The sequence below is a fragment of the Pollicipes pollicipes genome, unplaced genomic scaffold (genome assembly GCF_011947565.3).
Source record: "Pollicipes pollicipes isolate AB1234 unplaced genomic scaffold, Ppol_2.1 Scaffold_4295;HRSCAF=5057_pilon_pilon_pilon, whole genome shotgun sequence".
Lineage (NCBI taxonomy): Eukaryota > Metazoa > Arthropoda > Thecostraca > Pollicipedomorpha > Pollicipedidae > Pollicipes > Pollicipes pollicipes.
In genome coordinates this window covers 13,425,983-13,432,332 of record NW_023596461.1, presented here as the reverse complement: position 1 = coordinate 13,432,332, position 6,350 = coordinate 13,425,983, and the positions used below count along the sequence as shown (strand labels likewise).

General features: G+C 59.1%; 1 protein-coding gene and 1 long non-coding RNA gene across 2 annotated transcripts in view; both read left to right on the top strand.

Annotated features, from left to right (window-relative positions):
* The window catches only part of LOC119096313 (filamin-A-like), an 88,235-nt gene that overhangs the window by 33,676 nt on the left and 48,209 nt on the right, over window positions 1-6,350 (top strand).
* On the top strand, window positions 4,653-6,350 carry LOC119096318 (uncharacterized). Its single transcript, XR_005094050.1, has 3 exons — window positions 4,653-4,794; window positions 5,515-5,588; window positions 6,266-6,350. It is a non-coding gene; the product is annotated as an uncharacterized LOC119096318 (long non-coding RNA).

Here is a 6,350-nt window from a genome sequence, read left to right as displayed (position 1 = left end):
ACGCCCAGAGCGCCGTCGCAACCACCCACACCACCGGGCAGCGTACCTGAGCCCTCGGCAACGCTCGCCGTCGCCGCCCGCCGCCACGTACACGCGCCACGTGGAGCGGCACGTGGAGCGGCACGTGACGGAGCGGCGCAGCGACAGCCCGGAGAGCGGGGACGAGACGCGCGGCCGGCCGACGCGGCGGTCCTCGCCGCCCGTCTACTCTAACACGACACAGTACCGGCCGGAGCGGCGCGAGATCACGCAGAGCGTGCTGAACCCGCGGCACAGCCGGAGCCCGGCCCCGGTGGTCGACGGGCCCGGACGGCCGCGCGTCACGCGGCGCGTGGTGGAGGAGACTGAGATTGACTACATCTACCCGCCCTCCACCGACTCTAGTCCTGACCGGCGACCGCTGCCGGGCCGCACCGCCGCCACCAGGCCGGCGCGCCCGGAGGAGCGAGATACGCCCGAGCGCCGCCGCCGCTGGAGAAGTACACTACCACGACGTACCGGCCGCAGGAGCGGGACCGGCCGGACCAGCGGCGGACCCCCGAGCGTTACACGACGACGAAGACGTACCGGCCGTCGGGTCGCGACAGCCCGGACCAGCGGCGGACCCCCGAGCGCTACACGACGACGAAGACGTACCGCCCACAGGAGCGGGACAGTCCCGACAGCAGGCCCACCCCGGAGCGCTACACGAGCCGCGGTCACGAGAGAGTACCGGTCGCAGGATTGGCACAGCGTGGACCGCCGGGTGGCGCCCGAACCCCACCGGCCCGACAGCCGCGACACCCCAGAGCGGCGGCCTCCGGCCGAGAGACACACCACCACCGTCACCAAGACGCACCGGCCGCACGACCGCGACACGCCCGAGCGCTACACCAGCACCGTGACGAAGACGACGCGCACGCGCACCACCGAGGAACGTCCGACGCCCGATCGGCTGGCGGTGCCGGGCCAGGCGACGCGACCCCGTTCGCCATCCCCGGGGCGCCTCGAGCCGCTGCGCAGCGCGCCGGGATCGAGTCCCGAGCCGCCCTTCCGCAAGACGGCCAAGGTGGTGCGCAACGGCGTGGCGCGGCCGGTCGACCCGCCCGACCAGCTGCTGGACGAGCGCATCCAAAACGTGACGGAGCGCTACTTCGCGCCGGGCGACGCGCTGCCGCCCAGCAGCCAGCGGGGGGGCGCGCGGCCCACCTCTCCGGCCGCCGACCCGAGCCAGGCGCTGCAGGTGCGCCGCCGCCCGGCGACGAGAGCTACGACGAGCTGCGCCAGCTGTTCGAGCGCACCGTCAGCAGGGTGCGCCGCGACTCCAGCGAGCCCGAGCCGGGCCTGCGCGTGCTGCGCGAGACCAAGACGCTTGACGACGGCCGCGAGGTGACGCGCGAGGTGGAGGAGTTCACCGACGAGCGGCGTCACTCGCACGCGCGCGTCGAGCGCTACAAGGTCACCGAGCCCGGCTACGAGGCCACCAGCTTCCACTCGCTGAAGCGGACGGTCGTCAAAGGTACGGGCGGCGCGGCGGACGGCGGAGGCGACGCACGGCTGGTCGCACGGCTTCTAACCCGGCAGCGGCGCTGGCTCCTCGCTGAGGCTCGCATGCTTCCGGGCTTTGCTGGTGGAGCGGCTGGGTCGCGACATCGAGAGACCTAGCTAGACGGTGAAGGATTCCTGCTGTGGAGAGGTCGTCCACTGTGTGAGCACTCCACGCATGGTGCCGACGTGACTAACCGCCTTATAATGGCCTTCTGGGGGCGACCTGAATGGACTGTTCGACGAGCCGCGACGACATGACTGGACTCAATTGGTACACGCTGCTGGTCTTCCCCTTCTGGTGTTTGTGATGCGAGAGACGCGCCCTTGTTTCAGATCATCAGGTGATTCGGGCCGCTGACCACCAGGACAAGAGGCTGGCTATCGAACAAGTCACCAACAACACCCTGAACAACACCAGCATTGAGGGTTGGTGATGAGCTGTTTCTGCGTAAAATACGTTCTCGTCTCAGGAGTTACTATGTTGAATCCGAAGTCCTTCGATCTTTACGTGACCTCCTCGTGCCCGGAATCGAAATGCGTGGAAGATGTAGATAAAAATCACACCCCTTTACGCTTGGTATTGTTCAGAGGACAATATCAAGCGTAAATATCAGGGAAAGCGTAAATATCGGGGCAAACGTTTGATAACACTGTTCCCATTTTTCACTGCACATTTGGCTCGATCACCGCTCCAGTTCCGTTTACACTGAAACAGGTCACTCGCGATGGCAATGTGTCGTTCGCTCTCCGTGCATGTCCACGTCTGTCTTTGAAACCTAATTCGCTTGCTCATGTGCGGGTGTGCACATGAAGTCTCTGCTACAATGTCGGCGTGTGCGCAGCTACGCTGCCTCGATGTGCTCTGTTGCGAGGCTGTGATAGGCATAGGCGGATCCTGGGGGGGGGGAGGCACGGGGCCATGGCCCCCAAAACTCTGAGAGTATGTTTTGGCCCCCCAAAACATTCCAAGAACTTCAAAAAGTTTCGTCTGCTTACTGTCTGTTTTGACTTTAACTTTGGCCCCATCTGACCAGTTGACTTGAAAGTAATATCTTAAGTTACGAGTTTTGTAAACATGCATACTGTATATAGAAGATTCAAAAGCATTTCGGTGCTTGAATGGTGTCCCTACTAGTTACTCGCGAGAGGCACCATGCACTGGACCTCGGATCCCACACCGGCCAGCTGGCGACAAACGGCTGCTCCCCCCCCCTAAAAAAAAACAACTCCAGGCTAGATCCACCCCTGGTGATGGGCGCCCCTCTCTCTCTCTCCGGTTGCAGAGTGGAACAGCAGGGACATTCGCTCCCGGAGCCGCTCCGCCCTCGACGACCTGCCCTATGACCCGGACGCCCATATCAAGCACATCATCAAATCAGGTGAGGCGCGGCGCTTAGAGCGACCTTGGTGTGACCCTACCGTGCGGCGGCCGGTCGGTGCTCCGGCAGCCATATGTCGGGGTGTGAAGCTGGAAGTGTGTGATTAAGTGGTTGCCAATTTGGATATGCCGTTGTCCCTGCCAGTATGCCTGTTCTTTGTCTCAATGGGCAGTTTTTCTCCGCTTACAAAAATGTCAGATATTTTTTTTCGGATGTCAGAGATTTGGCCCTTATTATGCAAAAGCTCACAACTGCTCCAAAGACTACGTTCGTAAGCGTAGGTAATGTGAGAAATGGAATGCACCTCTAAGTCATACCAGAAGGCTTATCTGCGTCCCTTTCTATCGGCTGAAATGTCGCATTACTGCTCAAGCGTGGCCTGCATCTACATTCCATATGGACGTCACACGACCGATACTAACGGTGCGGTCTAAAACCGGAATCATCGCCATCATCGCCACATATATTCCATGACGCTGCCCCGCTGCCGCCGCCCGTCCTCTGACTGCACGATGTCACCTGATGCGCCGGCCACCCCGCCCGTCCCGCCACAGCACGGCCGGACTTCGACCCGTCGTCGGCAGAGAAGATCCACGTGCCGAGGGCGGACCGCGACACCCTGGACCGCTCCGGACTGGACCGGTCCACCATCGACCGGTCCACCATCGACCGTCCACCGTCGATCGGTCCACCGTGGACCGGTCCACCGTCGAGCGGTCCGAGAAGGTCGAGAGATACACTGATTCGCTCACTCGTCTTGAAGAGCAGGTATTGGATTGCTGGAGTTTATTCGCCTGTTTGTGGACGTTCAGCATTGTCATCCCGCTGGCGAATGCAGCAATGATGTTAACAGTTGCGCCAGTGCAACTGGGACACACAGTGTTTCTGCGCCGCACTGCGTTACTCGTTGTATAATCAGAGTGGAAAGATCAGTTGAACCAATGGGGAAAGCTGTTTGCTTACGCGAAACGGAATTTTCTATCGGACCTGATCCGGTAGGACGATGCGGCGGGTGTGATAGACAAAAGCTCTCTATGTACAGGCATTGAAGAATGCCATTTGTCAAAACCGACGCACCGGGGTTGCTGGTGGTTAACGCGTCTGCGTTAACCACCCCGCGTCTGGGGAAGCGGCGGTAGGGGTTAGATTTCCTGCGGCGCCCGCCCTTTCTGCCAGGGTGAGAGGCGGACGGCGTCATATAGCCTTAGCAGCTGGGTGCGTCGTAAAGCCCCAATGACACACACGCACACAAAATTGACGCACTATCCAGGCTTTCCAACCTCCCGGGCACGGTATCTGCCGTCCGGTCATGCGCCAGAAGCAGGCCATCCACCGAAACCAGCTTACGTGGACCGCATCGTCATCCATATTCCTTGTGACGGGCTCGAGTACGTACTCAGCTGTCATGATGCAGCTCAAGTACTCACAAGCCGGCCCGAGCACCCACCCGAGCTCGGATGTCCACTCGAGCCCGAGAGCAACATGTGATGCTGTGCAGTTGCGACGCTCTTGACCTGGGCCATGACGTACGTGCAGTGTTTATATTCACAATTGGTACAAGCTTACGCGTGGTGACTAGCATCGCAGGGCCTTATGTCAGCTTCCTTGTGATAAGTGCAGTCACAGTCTCGCGTTCTGTGCGTAACGTTTCCGTCTGCGGCGACAGGTGCAGTCCAGCTCGTCCTCGCGACTGCTGCAGTCCTCCTCGGACCGGCTGCTGCAGTCCTCCCTGGCCGACTGCCCCACTCTTCCGACATCACCACCACGCACGGTGACGTCACGGTGCGCGGTGCCGGCCTGCGCACGACGCCCGTGTCGCGGCCGGCGGAGTTCACCGTCACGGCGCCGCGCGGCACGGCCAAGGCCGACCTCCAGGTCACCATACGAGGTCAGCGGGCCGCGCACGCACGGCGCAGATCGGGCAGGCGGCTTGTGGGCCGCCGCTCGCTGCGGTCCCGTCGCCTCCGATGGTTTGCTCGGAGCTCAGATGGTTTGCTCGTAGCTTAGATGGTTTGCTCGTAGCTCAGATGGTTTGCTCGTAGCTCATATGGTTTGCTCGTAGCTCACATGGTTTGCTCGGGGCTCAGATGGTTTGCTCGTAGCTTTACTATCGCATGTAACGGGCCCGCTGGAATGTCATGAGGACGAATTTTTTTTTAAATGTGAACAGTGCAGTTTGTGTTAAAACTACATAGAGGACATGCCAAGTCGCCACCAGAATTGTACTAGCTGAGTAGCGTGGTGTACTCCGTGCTGCTTCAGACACCAGTGCCTGAAGATCCGCTGGCTCTGACGAGACATAACTGCCCTGTAGAGAAGAAGCGTTTACGCCGTGTGCTGAGCAAACTGAGTTCTCTGAGTGCACTAAACAAATTAGAAAACTGGGAAACTCTGTCGTACGGAATACAAAGCTTTACATAATTACTGTTTAAAACGGCTACGCATTGACGCCATTAAGGCAGAAAATTCATATTGGGACGGGCCACGGAGACTGTATTTGGAAAGATATCTCAAACTAATAGGCGGGACACGCGTTTTGTTCCTTTGCGACAGCAGACATGCGCCCACCTCTGCACCGCCTCCGGCCCTGACTCGTCGTTGTTCACAGACCCATCAGACCGTCGCGTCCCCTGCAGCATCAGCAAAACCGGCGACGACTTCCTCGTCAAATACCTGCCCCAGGTGAGCTCGTGCGGACACACGGCATTGCAAACGTCGATGTTCGCGGGATGGGGAATTATCCCTAACAGATTTCCTCTGTTGAGAAAGTGAACTACTGATTTTCTAAAATGCGAGTTGAGGAGTTGAAGGATGAAGCATGTGAGATAAAAGCTCCAGAAACTAGGATTGCGGAGACCATTGTGACGACACTCAGATTAAGCCACGACGGTTGGAAATATAAACTTGCACCATATAAAACTCAGTTATCTATCATCATCGGTGTACTAAAATCACTTAACATTCTAAATGTAGTGTTTATCCTTACCTCTGTCAGCTCCGCCTACGTGAGCCTTTGCCATTGGAAGTCCTTTGGTATTACAACTCACCGCCTGGTGGCGCTGCTGATCCCTTGCATCACCTTTCATATGTAAAGTAATGTCATCATGCTTATCGTTACAAGCATAGCTCCTTATGGCCACACCTTCTCAGTTATATAAAGAAACAAGACCAGGCCACTGCACGAGCGCGAGTGGTCATACATCACACCTCGCGTTGCATGGCCTCATGCTCACACGATTCTGTTCAATCCCCGGCGGCATGCAAGTCGCGTTAATGACACCCTAAAAGGCGCGACGAATCAAGATTATCGCATATCAGCGGACCATGGCAGCCGCCTGAGTACCCCCTCCCCCTCCCAGACGGTGGGGGACCACGAGATCGACATTCTGCTGCGCGGGGAGCCGATCCCCGGCTCGCCGCTGGGCAGCAGCGTCTACAACACGT